Genomic DNA, 15,849 nt, shown 5'->3' with positions numbered 1-15,849 from the left:
TCTTCTTTACAAATTCATTGTAGATATAATTTTATATGTCCTTTTATTTTATCTTTATTAGGTATAGCTACTTAATTTAGTCAGGTAAATGTTATTTTTTAGTTGGTATAAATAATTGTACATTGTTTAATACATTAAAATCTATCTATCCTAATATATACTAATATCATCATCATCATCATATCAGGCGATGGACGTCCACTGCAGGACATAGGCCTTTTGTAGGGACTTCCAAACATCATGATCCTGAACCTGAGGTGCTAACAAAACCCTCCGACTCGGTTGATGTCGTCAGTCCACCTGGTGGAAGGTTCAACACTTTGCTTTCTAGTGTAGAGTCGCACTTCAAGCATCTTGAAACTCCAACGTCCATCGGAACTTCGAACTATCTATACTAATATTATAAAGCTGAAGAGTTTGTTTGTTTGATTGAACGCGCTAATCTCAGGAACTACTACTAGTCCGGTTTTAAAAATTCTTTCTGTGTTAGATAGCCCATTTATCAAGGAATGCTATTATAGAATATATATTATCCCCGTATTCCCACGGGAACGGGAACTACTTAAATAATAATTATTATTTAATAATTGTCTATTGTTGACTAATTAACAATAGCTAACGGACAGACAGATAGGCAGACAGACAGACGGACATAGCATATCTATAAGGGTTCCTTGCTGACTACAGAACCTTAAAAAAGAAGGAAATAAATAGAAGTGGAAAAAGTAAGTGTAAAGTAACCGTCATAATGAAGTTTAAATGATAGTACGTGACTGAACCAACTCATAAAGCTTTCTTTCGATCGTGAATTGACAAAAGGACTACTAGTACAGATTTGTCTTTTTATTTAGGCTCACTAACCCGCTCGTAAAATGTAAGCTTCACTAATAATGAACTAGAGGCCTGCAATAGCCAGACCTATCTGATTTTATGAAGGTATTCCTGTTAGGTATACTATTTCACCTCGCGAAAGATAAGGAGAGAGGAGTTTACGCAATTGGCTGCCAACCTTCACTAATCGGATAGGCACTCAAAGAAGTTTGTCAACCTTCGCTAGTCGGATAGGCACTCAAAGAAGTTTGTCAACCTTCGCTAGTCGGATAGGCACTCAAAGAAGTTTGTCAACCTTCGCTAGTCGGATAGGCACTCAAAGAAGTTTGTCAACCTTCGCTAGTCGGATAGGCACTCAAAGAAGTTTGTCAACCTTCGCTAGTCGGATAGGCACTCAAAGAAGTTTGTCAACCTTCGCTAGTCGGATAGGCACTCAAAGAAGTTTGTCAACCTTCGCTAGTCGGATAGGCACTCAAAGAAGTTTGTCAACCTTCGCTAGTCGGATAGGCACTCAAAGAAGAAGAAAAACAGGTATGCCTGACTATCACAGGCCCTCGTACTAAAAACTGTGTTCGAAAACCGTATACCTTTTGAAATATTCAGGTGAATTCAAGTTTCTGCGACAAAATTTTGTAAAGTTTTCCGGAGCTATAATTTGCTAAATTGGAGACAGTAACAGAGACAGTAATTTTCAAGTTCGACACCAAATATTATTGAATTTTATTATAATCATGTACTGTTTTATGAGTGAGTGAGTCAATGTTGAATGTGATGAATGGAAGGCTATTGTCGATATTCCCATGGGAATTGAAAGGAGAACCTGCAAAAATTTATGGGAGCCTGCCTAAATACCTATAACAACATGCGATACTCGTATATCATTGGATAGGTCTTTTAAGTAGGTAGTTTAACTTTTGTTATGACAGGAAGTATCTGAGTGCCGTGTGAAAAAAGTTATGGCAAAAAAGTCATACTTTATTTACTTACAAGAGTTTATGTAATGCGGTATGGACGGCTTCAGTGTGCTTGTGGCGTTCGAGCCGTCCGCATCTCTTGTTGTGTAATTCTTTATGGGTTACTTGTTATAGGCGGGGAGAGTGACTTGAGTGGAAAAGGGGAGTGTTTGTTAACAGTCAAAGGAGTGTTTTAACCCTACACACATCGTTCACAAGTGTGTGACTTCACTCAAGGTCATTCTCTGCCATTCTAGGGTCTTATTTTGGTTACAGTTTGATTTGTTAATTAAGTTGTCCTGACAACCTTTGTTCGACATTAGTTTTCTTATTTTTGTAATCACTTCTGAGTCTGCTAAAATTTATTTTTGATGATGATTATTAATTATAGTACACTAGCTGACGCCGCGCGGTTTCACCCGCTTGGTTCCCGTTCCCATAGGAATACGGAAATAATATATAGCCTTTCTCGATAAACGGGCTATTTAACACTGAAAGAATTTTTTAAATCTGACCAGTAGTTCCTGAGATTAGCGCATTCAAACAAACAAACTCTTCAGCCTTATAATTATAGTACATAATTCTTTTTGAACCAACATTCGGCTGTATGTATGTTTTTTTTTGTATATCTGATATTTCCGTTGTTTGTGAACTGATCTTGAAAATTCTTTTACTATTTAGAAGTTCATACTTCCAGGGTGGTCCCATTTTTTTCTTCAGTACATTGTATTCAATTGTATTTGAAATTCGATTTTTAACTTTTAGTTAATTAAATCACAATAATTATGTGTACCTACCTATATCTAAGTTAATCTACTTATTTACCTACAATATCAAAAATATTTTAATAACTAATAAATATCGGCAAATTTTCTCATAAAATACATCTGATTTAACAAGAATCTATGTCAAGTATCGAAAAAGGCTTATCACGTGTTCTGGATTGCGATGTTGAACACGGTTGACCCAGATTCGATCATAGCCACTTGTCCATCTTGTAAAATCCCTTTAAAAAAACAAATTCTTCTTTGTTTTCAAGAGGAAAATGAAATATAAGCCGTATTGAAAAAACTTGCAATTGCTTTTTTACAAAAATGTTGCTACATGATTTGTATTTTCTTTTCTTCTCCAATTTTCAACATCAACAAGACCAGCAGGCTAATTCACTAACTTTGACGCATGTTAGTTGACATATACGAAATTAAGATTCTATGTAACAAATGTCATCAGGTGCCTACTGACAACCATTCGTGGATATCATACATTAGGTAGGTGACATTTCTCAGTTGATTTGATGTATATTTGAATAGGTTGTTAATAAATAAATACAAAATTAGTGAACAGGCCAGCTGGCCTTCCTCCAGGGGCATATGGAGTTTAGTCCCAAAAGTGCGGGTTGCTGGGCTTATTTGAGAAAATTACTATACAAGCCTTGGCCGCAACTAGCATTGATGGACTGACGTATCTGCGCCTCGGCTTCGCCTTGGCCCACATTCACACGTTCGTCCATCGATGCCTCTCTTGCCGGCCGCTGCAGTAAAGTACTATTAGATGCTAAAAATGCTTGGCATTGAATTACACTATACGATTGTGTTCGTACTTAGATTTAGATAAATTTATAGAATGGTGATAAAACCTGGCTGAGTTTGTTGTGGGCTCTTCTTGGATCAAGGTTAATTTTAAGTTTTCGAACAATTATTATCACCATTATCTAATAATTATTACCTGACGTTTTGAAAGCTGAGACTAAGCATGATTGAAATAAATAAACTTTGAATTTGACTTTAAAGATAATGACCGGATCGTAATGAAACACCTTCTGTATTGTAATTCTGGGCTAAGGTATTCTTTAAAAAAATAACATACCCTAGCCCAGGACTCAAACTCTGAACCTTGCGATCTGAAACCCATGAGCTAAAGCAGGCTGACAATGTTGATGATTGTCTAAATTAGTTTATTACGAAATTGATAGGAAAAGGGAAGGAAACAATAAATAACCATAAAATTTCGATAATTCCGTAAGCATAGAGAATTTACTCGTCAATCCATTTATACCGCCTTCCGAGCACAAATCACGTACCTCTGGGATTTTCCGCTGCCGTTGTGTGTACCGGGAAATCGGAAAATAACGAAGTCGCTTCGTTTTGTACTAAATATTTTTATGCCATCATAGAGTAATGTTGTTACACTTAAAAATATAGGTACGTATTGCCTACGTTATTTATGGTGACTTAAAAAAAGAAAGCGGTGTTATATTCAGATGTATGATTTTAACCGACTTCAAAAAAAGGAGGAGGATTCTCAATTCGACGCGTATGTTTTTTTTAAATGTTTTTTACCTCATAACTTAGTCATTTATAAAACAATTTTAAAAATTCTTTTTTCGTTTGGAAGAATATACTTCCAGATTGGTTCCATTAAATTTTCATGTAAATCTATTCAGTAATTATGTGTTAAAATGAAAATAACTGAAATAAATTAATGAAATTTCCCAAACTTCGTCGTTTATTAACCGATTCTGATAATTCTTTTTTTGTTAGAAAGCAGATGTTTCGAGGGTAGTACTATGACAAGAAAACCAGGATCTGATGATGAAATCCTAGAGAAATTGATCGTGGGGAACTTTCGTAAATTTTTTAAACACTGTTCTTTCATTAGTAAAATTTTGTTATTGTTAATTATAAGTATAGTTTTTTTCAAATCTAAACTTAGGTTAGGTTAGGTTAGAACATAATAACTCGGGGCTACCATCCTAGCCTATCACTAAAAATGTAAAAATAAAAAATATTTTCTTAAAAAAATTTAATCGACTTCAAAATCAGAAAATATACTAAAAAGCGAAAAATAACATCGTACGTGCTACCTTCTGATCACTTTAAGGCGGTGCCAAGCTAGTGACGAATTCAGATTTTCACAAATCCCTCCGGAACCATGGATTTATCCGGGATAAAAAGTAGCCTATGTGTTAACTCATGCTATAATATATCTTAACATAAAATTTCAGCTAATTCGGTTTAGTAATCGAGGCGTGAAAGAGTAACAAACATTCATATCATCGCAAATCTCGGGAAACCATGGATTTTTTCGGGATAACATAGCCTCTAACATCCAAACATCCATACAAACTTTCGCGTATATAACATTGGTAGGACACCTAATGTTTAAACAACATTGGCACTGTATACAAAACACGCCCTCATCCCAAGGGCGCCCACAACAAGTTCACAATCAAAGTAACATCATCAACGGAGCAACTCGCTCATATAATTTAAATGGGCTGGCTAACCTTTGCCTTAATTAGTTTATTTAGTTTCACTAGTATAATTACTAGCATCCAATTCCAGCTTCGGTAAACTCACGTTGGAGATAAAACAAAGCTCATAAAATGTGACACCAACAGGTACGTAATTAATAGTACCTATCTACCTCTACACGTGATAGCTTTGTGGATATAACCTCTGTCTTCGATTCGGAGGGCGTAGGTTCGACTCCGGTCTGGGGCATACACCTCAAACTTTTATTTATGTGTATTTTAAGAAATTAAACATCGCGAGGAAACCTTCGTACCTTAAATCTCTACGTGTGTGAAGTCTGCCAACCCGCTTTTGGCCAGCGTGGTGGACTAAGGCCTTTACTCTGACTGGAGACTCGTGCTCAACAGTGAGCCGAATATGGGTTGCTTGTGACTTACCTCTTAGTTGTAGATATTATAAAAAGGTTAAGTTTCTGAAATTGTATGGTAACTCAGTGTCTCTACAAAACCGATTTTTAAAAGGCCGAAGGCCATGTTATTTGTAAGTATTAAAGGCTTTGTTTCTGTATTACGTAACTAGGCGGGAGATACTCATCATCATCATCATCATATTATCGGCCGATGGACGTCCACCTGCATCCAGCGAATCTCTGTGACTCGCTTGATGTCATCAGTCCACCTGGTGGGGGGTCGACCAACACTGCGCTTTCTAGTGCGAGGTCGTCATTCCAGCACTTTCGGGCCCCAACGTCCATCGGCTCTTCGAACTATGTTATTTTTGCCCGCCCAATAGCACTTTAGCTTCGCAACTTGTTGAGCTTTGTCGATGACTTTTAGTTCTTCTGCGGATCTCCTCATTTCTGATTCAATCACGCAGAGATACTCCAAACATAACTCATTCCATCGCCCGCTGTGTGAAAATCTCAATCTGCCCAGCCGGGGATCGAACCTAGGACCTCCGTTTTGTTTTAAATCCACCGCGCATTCCACTGCGCCACGGAGGCCGTCAAAATGTGTTACATCTTTGAAATCCTTATTAAATTAACATGTTTTCAAGTCTACAACTTTGCCTAGTACATTTTTTTTCAGTGTGACCGTTAAATGTACATACAAAAAAATCGTTTATCATAAAAAATAATTAGTCCCGTTTTTAGAAAAACCTTACTTTGCGTAGAAAATACTAAATTTTCATTACTTGAAACGACTATTCAAAAACAATTATCAATTATAAAATCAACCGCTTAAGTAATTTTTCAACACATGGTATGACTAACTGCACTGAAGGTAGAGATGTTTGTATTTTGTACAAAAATCAGTATAACTTAAAAGCCGTAAATTTTCTACTAAAATATATTGCGTTATTTTAATAGGCCTGGATGTCAGCTATCACCCTGTAAAATATGTCGTAGTTCTTACGGGACACCCTGTATATAAGAATATTAGTTTGTCTGCACGTGTCTGGCACGCTAAATGTCTGTAGATAAAAACAGACGATGCACAGCTGCTGGTACTTTATACGGATAACGGATAACTAAATGCACATAACTGAAAAGTAAAAGGTGCATGCCTCGGACCGGACTTGAACCTATGTTTTCCGGAGTCGGAGGCAGAGGTCATATCCTGTACTATCACGTTTCTATAATTTCATAGAGGTATCACAGCTTCTTGCCCTAACGTAAATTATATTACAATCTGGGAACTTAGAACTGTAAACAGAAAAGAAAGTAAACTACTCTTTCCACAAGCTTCACAAGTGCTTAAATAGAAATAGAGCTAAAATGACTTTTTAACTCTTACTTTTAAGAGTGAAACTTTTAATTTTTGTTTCCAAGTTAAAGTATTGTGGGCTCCAACGCGAAATTGGATTTCTGTATTAGAACTTAGGAGCTAGCTGACTTTAGTACTAATCGTCTCAGTTATAATATATCAAAACAAAACTTACTGCGGAGTGGAACTACAGCGTATAAGTCCTTAATTGAATTAACTTTAATTGAATTAAAAACATGTAGAATTATCTATTTGTTTTTTCATACCTATAGTAAATTTAATTCGTCTTAAGTTGGAAGCAGGCCAACTTGTTAGGAGGAGGATGAAAATCCACACCCCTTTCGGTTTCTACATGACATCGTACGGAACGCTAAATCGCTTGGCGATACGTCTTTGTCGGTAGGGTGGTAACTAACCACGGCCGTAGCCTCCAACCAGCCAAACTCGACAAATAAAAAAAACATCCTTTCAGACATCTGCCGGTTGACAGGCCCATTACTGACTGTTATAGCCTATCATAGTCGGATGCAATAATAATAATAATAATAATAATAATTCATTTATTCATGAGAAAGTACAGAAGGTTTACAGAACAAGCTATAGACATATATACTTTCTACCTTGACAGGTGTATGAATATTAAAAGTAATATTATACTAACTAATAATTCCAATAATTAAATATTAAATCGGTGAACATGGTTTTAGCAAATAAAAAATACAAGTACAAGTAGCATAAATTGACATCAAATAAAAATATCTATCATTCTTAATATCACATAAATACCATCAATATGTTTCCACCATAGTTTCAATTTTGTTAAAATAAGAAAATAATTAATATACTATCAGAATTCATTAAACAATGTCAATATAAATGCTATGTCAGGTGTAATGCAACATTAAATCAATCAATGTCATATAATTTAAAAATGAAGTCAAAAATTAAAAATCAATGTCAGAAATTAAAATTTAAAGAGTCAATAATTTATAAGAAAATCATAACTGATTACATTTATTGTTGCATTTAGAATTTGTCATTTAAAAAGTCTTTTACACAGTAATAATTTTTATATAATAATAATTTCAATAAATATTTTTTAAAAGAAGAAAATGACATGTTATAACTGTGCGGTGGCAACTTATTATAAATACGTATAGCTGAACAGTATACATTATCCCTATACAAGGTCAAGTGTTGGTAGGGTACACTTAATTTATTTTTGAGCCTTGACTCAGGGTTTAATTCTGATTTAGACTTGAAATATTCTGGATTCTTTCTTATTAAAATGCAGATTTCAAATATGTACAAACATGGAAGTGGTAGAATTTTTAGCTTCTTAAACAATGGCTTGCAGCTATCCGTCCAATCAGCATTACATATAGCCCTAATGCAACGTTTCTGTGCCTTAAATGCTAGATGTGCTTCAGTTGAATTACCCCAAAGTATCAATCCATATCTTAATAAAGAAGCTGCGTAACCATGATACGCTAGAATTGCTGCATCCACAGATACAACTTGCCTTATGCGCCTTAATGCATATACATATTTGTCAATTTTAGAAATGAGTTGTTGAATGAGCCTTCCAATTACAATACTTATCTATTGTAATTCCCAGAAATTTATTTTCATCTACCTCCTGAATGCGCGTATCATTTAGTTGTATATAATTTTTTTGTGGTTGAGATTTATAGGTTTGAAATCGCATTATACTATCTTTATAACGTACAATCTTTATAACGTTTCCACACAACAACACCAAGATTGTTTTTAGGTTTGACCGGTCACGCAGTAGCGCGGCGTCAGACCATCGCGCCTCCCACCCACACGTAGTCTTGATTTTAGCGTATTATAGGGTGAGGCCAAACGAGCGTAATTTCGTGAGTTGGCGGTCGCGTAATTTCTGCTGTATTCGGTTTCATACAAAAGTTCAGTTAATGCCACACGGCGTTGCAAAATGAGTTGTGTTCCGACAACATGCGAATTTCTACAACCGAAATTACGCAACTGACAACTCACAAAATTACGCTCGTTTGGCCTCACCCTATGTATGACGTCATAAAGATTGCTTCCGACTACAACTATAGCTCCTGTCCAAACCTGCGGCCGCTAGGGTAGGCTTCGGCAGTGACCACGAAATCTGAGTAACCATGACCAGCATTTCTGATAAGTCAGATAGATTGTGTAAGGAACGGATACGACCCCACGACCTCTTGGTGTAAGTCTTGCCTGTTTACGGTGACATCTAACAAAATTTTAAATTACAGCACACCTCTATTGTGCCGAAAATCTAACCCTCTTTAACTGCGCCAGACACCAAATAAAATACCGACAACTACCGACAAATAGGCTGTCAAACTAATTAAGAATACTTGGTATAATCCATGTGAATTGAATGTGACATAGGAATTCCACATGAAGGCAGTCTCGGGCGGAAACTAGTTGTTTACATAAAAGGGGGGTGAAAATATAACAATAACTCACAGGAAATGAGAAAAGCGAGCCGAGTGTCGGCAAGGGTTGTAATAAGGAGCGGATAATTCCCGGACGACAGAACGACAGTGTTTTTCTTTTTATTGTCGACCGGAAAGGACAATTTCCAGAACAATTACATTAATTTGAAGGTAACTGTTGTGTGGCTGTGTCAATTAAATGTATGTTTGAGTTACTTTAACACGTTTTGTGACTTATTACGATATTACGATTTAGAACATAATATCAGTAGTAATATAAGTAGTAAGTAGTGCCAATGACGAAAAAATTCTAATTATAGTTCTGCGTTAAAATATTACGATTTAGAACATAATAACAATAGTAGGTAATCTTAGTACTAAGTAGTGCCAATGACGAAAAAATTCTAATCATAGTTAACTCTGCCTTCGATTCGGAGGGTGTAGGGGTGAATCCAGTCCGGTGCATGCACCTCCAACTTTTGAATTATGTGCATTTTAAGAAATTAAATATCACGTGTCTCAAATGGTAAAGGAAAACATCGTGAGGAAACCTGAGAATACCTGAGAATTTTCGTAATTCTCTGCGTGTGTGAAGTCTGCCAATCCGCATTGGGCCAGCGTGGAGGCCTTAGGATTATTAACCTAACCCCTCTCATTCTGAGAGGAGATTCGTGCTCAGCTCTGAGCCCTTTATGGGTTGTTAATGATGTAGGATCAGACAAAACGTTTGGAACCTTACTTATAGAAATAAAACCATGACCTTCGAATTGCTACGATCTTTACTCTTTTTTGTTACTTTCCTTGTTTAGAGTATTTTTGACCTGGTTTTTTTAGAGTCTCCACAATTGCCTCAAAAAAGTAAGCATTATTATTTTGTGTATCTGTGATAAATTTGTTTTTTGCTATATTCCGCGAAAACTTAAAACATACATCCTCGTAGCAATGCAGCATCGATTCAACGGAATTTTGTTTCACTCTGATATTGAAACTTTTGGAAATGTTGACTCAACAATACTCAGTTTTTAATCCGTTTATTTATATCGTAATCGTAATAAATATATTTTTTGAATACAACCGACTTAAAAAACACAAATGTATGCAGGAAAGAAGCAAAAATTACGTTATAATATTTTCTATCTACTAATCAATTTCGATGTATTAATTCAAGGCAAATCAAAAAAATCCGGTTTTTCGGACAATGTTCTTTCATGTGGTTCTTTTAAAAGCGACCTAAATTAGCATGGCATGGTATGGCATAGGCAATGACTTCAAATTTATCAGTGGATAAAAAAATATTATAATGTTTTACGCTTTTTATTTTATTAGCATAAGATAATTATTGGATCATTTGTATTTGTGTCTAGACACGGGCATAAGTTAGTTATTTCTGCATATCGTCTCCAAAGAGTAAAAAAATCTTTTGTAGGTTTGGGTGTACTCTTCTATAATAAGATCCCCAAGACTGTGATGGACCTGCCAATGCATAGCTTTAAGCAATGTGTTAAAAAACATTTACTTAGTCGAGGGTACTACAACATTGATGAGTTCCTTAATGATAAAAATGCTTGGAGGCCGTTGGATCAGCTTCCACCTTCACACAGGAAGTAAAACTATAACAAATGTAAACAGTAATTGTTATCAATTGTAAATTATAATACTGTATGACTTTTTCAAAAGAGCAACTGTTGAGTTTCTTGCCGGTATCTTCTCAGCAGGACCTGCCTTCCGAACCGGTGGTAGAATCTTTACAAATAGTCAACTGACGTGTCAAAAGTGCTTGTAAACTGAGCCTACTTGAAATAAATGATTTTTGATTTTGATTTTTGATTTTTTATTACTGGTGAAAATACATAAACGGAGAAGAATAAAAAAATAATACAGAGTGGGATAAGGATAGGAAGTGGAGTGTTGGAAAGGGTTGTAATAAGAGCCGGACCGTTCTCGGGGAAGTGTTTTCTTTCCATTGTTGCTCGACAGGGGGAATTACCGGAACAATTAGATTAATTTGAAGGTAGCTATGTGGTTAAGTCAATTAGCAGATGGGTTTGCTCCAATATAGATATCAATGTTCTGTTCAAAATTTGTTTGAGTATTAAATATTATACATAAAAAAGTTTTTTTATTTCCACTTGACTGTTGACTTAATATGCACTTTCTTAATGAATTCATCATTATCAACCCACTAGCGGACGCCCGCGACTTCGTCCACGTGGAATTTAGTTTTTCCGGGAAACCATGAATTTTTCCGGGATAAAAAGAAGCCTATATGTTAATCCATGCTGTAATATATCTCAACACCAAATTTCAGCTAATTAGGTTCAGTAGTCGAGGCGTGAAAGAGTAACAAACATTCGTATCAACAAAATCATAAGTTTTCGCAAATCTCGGGAAACCATGGACTTTTCCGGGATGAAAAGTAGCCTATGTGTTAATCCAGAGTAATATCTATTTCTATTCCAAATTTCAGCGAAATCGCTTCAGTAGTAGCGGCGTTAAAGAGTAACAAACATCCAAACATCCATACAAACTTTCGCGTTTATAATATTAGTAGGATATGCGGCTCACTGCTGAGCTCGAGTCTCCTCTCAGAATGAGAGGGGTTAGGCCAATAGCCCTTCAGTTTTTCCCACCACCAACAATATGGGTATCTTCAAGTCAAGGGTGAATAGGCACCTTCTAGGCAAGCGCGTTCCACCATAGGCTGCATCATCCCTTACCATCATGCATGATTGCAGCTAAGCGCTTGCTTATACAAAATATAAAAATAAATATAGTCCACCACGCTGGCCCTCTGCGGATTGGCAGGCTCTTAATGAATTACTTCTTATTAATTACAGTAAATATATAACAAAAACTCACTTTATTTGCAGTAAAGGGCTTCATCGAATTACAAGACGTTGTCACGTCAAAAAGAAAAACTGTTTAGAAATTTGTACATCCAAAATACTATAAACAATAGGACACCGGAATATCCAATTTAAAAGACTGCTTGCTCGAAATAAAATCTACCCTGTACGTTACCTCAATTTAAACGTACAGGAGTTGTCTATTAGTACTTATTTCTCATACTCTACAATCTAATGCTTTATATTTTTCCATTGTACCTATTTTTGTTCGCTGATAGCACGTCTAATGAATGTGTGAAGCAGAACAGGTGTGTCGGTTCTGTATTAATCGTGAGGGTTTGTATCTTTTGTAAAAATCTTTGTATTATAAGCACACTGTTGTGTTATACAATACATGTCGGTCTCTGAAATGTGTTTTCTTATTTATTTTGTACATTTAATTTGATCTCTCGTGTGTGGTAGATGTAGGAAGATTTTTGATTGAAATGGATTATTGTTTTGAAAAATACCAATGCCTTATAGTTAAATGGCTAATGGTACAAGAAGAATGTTTCTTTATAAAAAAAATTGTATGAAAAACTAAAAATATTTTTTTTTAATTTTATACAAATAAATAGGTGCGTAATGAGCCGTGATAGCCCAGTGGATATGACCTCTGCCTCTGCAGGGTGTGGGTACGAATCCGGTCCGGGGCATGCACCTCCAACTTTTCAGTTGCGTGCATTTTAAGAAATTAAATATCACATGTCTCAAACGGTGAAGGAAAACATTGTGAGGAAACCTGCATACCAGAGAACTTTCTTAATTCTCTGCGTGTGTCAAGAAAGCCAATCCGGATTGGGTCAGCGTGGTGGACTAATGGCCTAACCCCTCTCATTCTGAGAGGAAACTCGAGCTCAGCAGTGAGCCTAATATGGGTTGACAACGAAATAGGTGTAAGAAACCCTATGGATCACCAAGACAGGCACAAAAAGTAATCTGTAGAATTTATTATATCTTTATGTAGGTTTTAAAACTGACTAAAACTGCAGCCAGTCCTATATTAAAAGTAGTATAGTACAGCTTATTCAAAACTTAGTAATATTAATTTAGTAGGATCTTATTAAGTCTGCTGAGGTAGCGAGAACAACACGAGCGGTGGAAGTTCACAAGCGTTTCCAAAAACCCCTTTAACCTACATCCAGATCACAAGTCCCGAGCTCTGATGCGATCTGTTCTGCCTGAGAAAGACGGCTTTCTCTCTACCATACGATGGACCCTGGACAGTGAAACCTTGGAATGCTAAGATATTCATCTGACGTACCTGCTCTTTAAAATATTACTGTACTCATTCCTTCACAATCTTATTATTCAGATAGGACCTCAACGCCGGTGCCTGACAGCACAAATAACCTTGGTGGTTACTTCCCAAACGAGACACTAAGAGTTAATTTGTAACAACTTGAGAGAAGCAAAGTTATTTGCAGCGAACTGTATCTGCAAGCTGTACAAGCAATATCAAAGCACCGCATAATTTGAACCCGAAATATAATACCTATTTGATACAGCAAATACCTAGAGATCGACCACAATATTATTACGTGGCTCTCTAAACGGGCAGGCGGACAATCTCCATAAAGGGGTATTTGGGTCCCTAATTTACACCATCTTCTGTAATATTCGGCGTCTCGTTTATGAGGGTCCATTCCGTTCAATCCCTCTTAGTATCTGAAAATATGTAGCGTATTATGGAACCAAATAGGAATACAAAATTATGTGATGTTACGGAGGCCTTATCTCGGATACCTATCTCGAAGTTATGGGTAACTATCAAATCATTCACAATAACAAATTTTCTGTCATAACTTTATTATAAATATATTTCTTTTTACAAAAGTATTTCTCGAGGCAAGTAGATGAGCAACCTTGTAATAAATTAGGTAAACTTCCATACAAGGAAGTACTAATGCATCCTACAATAATTATTATTGCCGCATGGCCGTCTCATAAGGCACATGTGTTAAAGCTCGTATGCCAGTAATTTTTCAGGCAACCTTTTCATCTCTAACTCTCTCTAACTATGTATAGTATCGTGTTAGACATAAAGAGATATATCCGAATTAAAGATTCATACTGTCGAGATTAAAAAAACATCGTCACAAAATAGCGCTACTATATTTGGTATTTGTAGTATACAGGGCTACATGTCAAAAGTCTACATACTGTTGACATGAAATATACCGGATGTTATCAGTGTTATGACAGCCGGATACAGTCTATGACACGTGGTTATGCCAGTGACGAAACGATGTCAATATACCAACTATTGCAGTGACTAGTCTATAAATGCAGCCGCTCATGGTAGGGGGGTCAGTCTTGTCGACAGTTGTACCACAATGGTACTAAGCAAGATACAGTGTCCAATTAAGTAAAAGTGATCAATCCCAGATCCAATCGGTATAACCTAGTGGATATGACCTCTGCCTCCGATTCCAGAGGGTATAGGGCATGCACTACCAATTTTCAGTTGTGTGCATTTAAAAAATTAAATATCACAAATCACGATGTTTGAGACACGTGATATTTTAAATTCTTAAAATGCACACAACTGAAAAGTTTGAGGTGCATGCCCCGGACCGGATTCGAACCTACACCCTCCGGAATCGGAGGCAGAGGTCATATCCACTGGGCTATCACGGATGTATTCATACATCTATACAAAATATTCGAGTTGGTCCATTCGTCAGGAAGCTACGATGTCTCAGACATACACACAGTCTTTAATGCTAAGTGTTGTAAGTACTTTACGAAGACATGCAGAATTAACTATGTTTCTTTAAAAGAAAAGGTCTTTGTGAAGACTTGTTTGTTTAAAAATATTGTACAATCGTCGAGTATTCCAGGAAATGTGAAAAGATTTGATACAACAAAGAATGAAAACCTTTAGTGCCCATTAATATAAAAGTGTATCTTGAAACACCTGCTTGGTTTCACATACACGTAAGATGTATTTAAGAACTGAATGAAGAAATAATACATACCCTTGGTATGAATGAGTAGTATTAGACCACTTTTTTTTTTTTTATTATTATTATTCTTTACAAATTAGCCCTTGACTACAATCTCACCTGATGGTAAGTGATGATGCAGTCTAAGATGGAAGCGGGCTAACTTGTTAGGAGGAGGATGAAAATCCACACCCCTTTCGGTTTCTACACGGCATCGTACCGGAACGCTAAATCGCTTGGCGGTACGTCTTTGCCGGTAGGGTGGTAACTAGCCACGGCCGAAGCCTCCCACCAGCCAAAACCACTGTTTGATGACGTGGAAAAGAACAAACATAAAGACCACAGAATAAAAATAAATACCACTTACGAACAAAATATGAAATAAAAATGGCTATGGGATAAATCATAGTGTAGGTACCTCCTAATATTATAAAGAAAGATTTTTATGTTAACTCTAAAACTACTGGACTGATTTGAAAAATTCTTTAACCAATAGAAAGCTACATTAGGGAGTAACATAGGCTATATATTTTTATCCCCGCGAGTGTAACCGCGAGGTTCTGCTACTAATTTATATGCCGTAGAAATGCTAAACATCTCTTTACCCTGCCTGAAGATCTACTGAGATACTTTCATGCTCCTCTCAGTAGGATCAGCTTTCCGATCCAGAGGTAGAGTCACTAAAATCAGACAAAATTGACATGTCAAAAGTACTGTACTACTGCTTGAATTAATTATTTAATTTGATGTTGATTTGAC

Source organism: Bicyclus anynana, chromosome 14, assembly GCF_947172395.1.
Source record: "Bicyclus anynana chromosome 14, ilBicAnyn1.1, whole genome shotgun sequence".
In the NCBI taxonomy this organism is placed as follows: Eukaryota; Metazoa; Arthropoda; class Insecta; order Lepidoptera; family Nymphalidae; genus Bicyclus; species Bicyclus anynana.
This window is presented reverse-complemented; position numbering follows the sequence as displayed.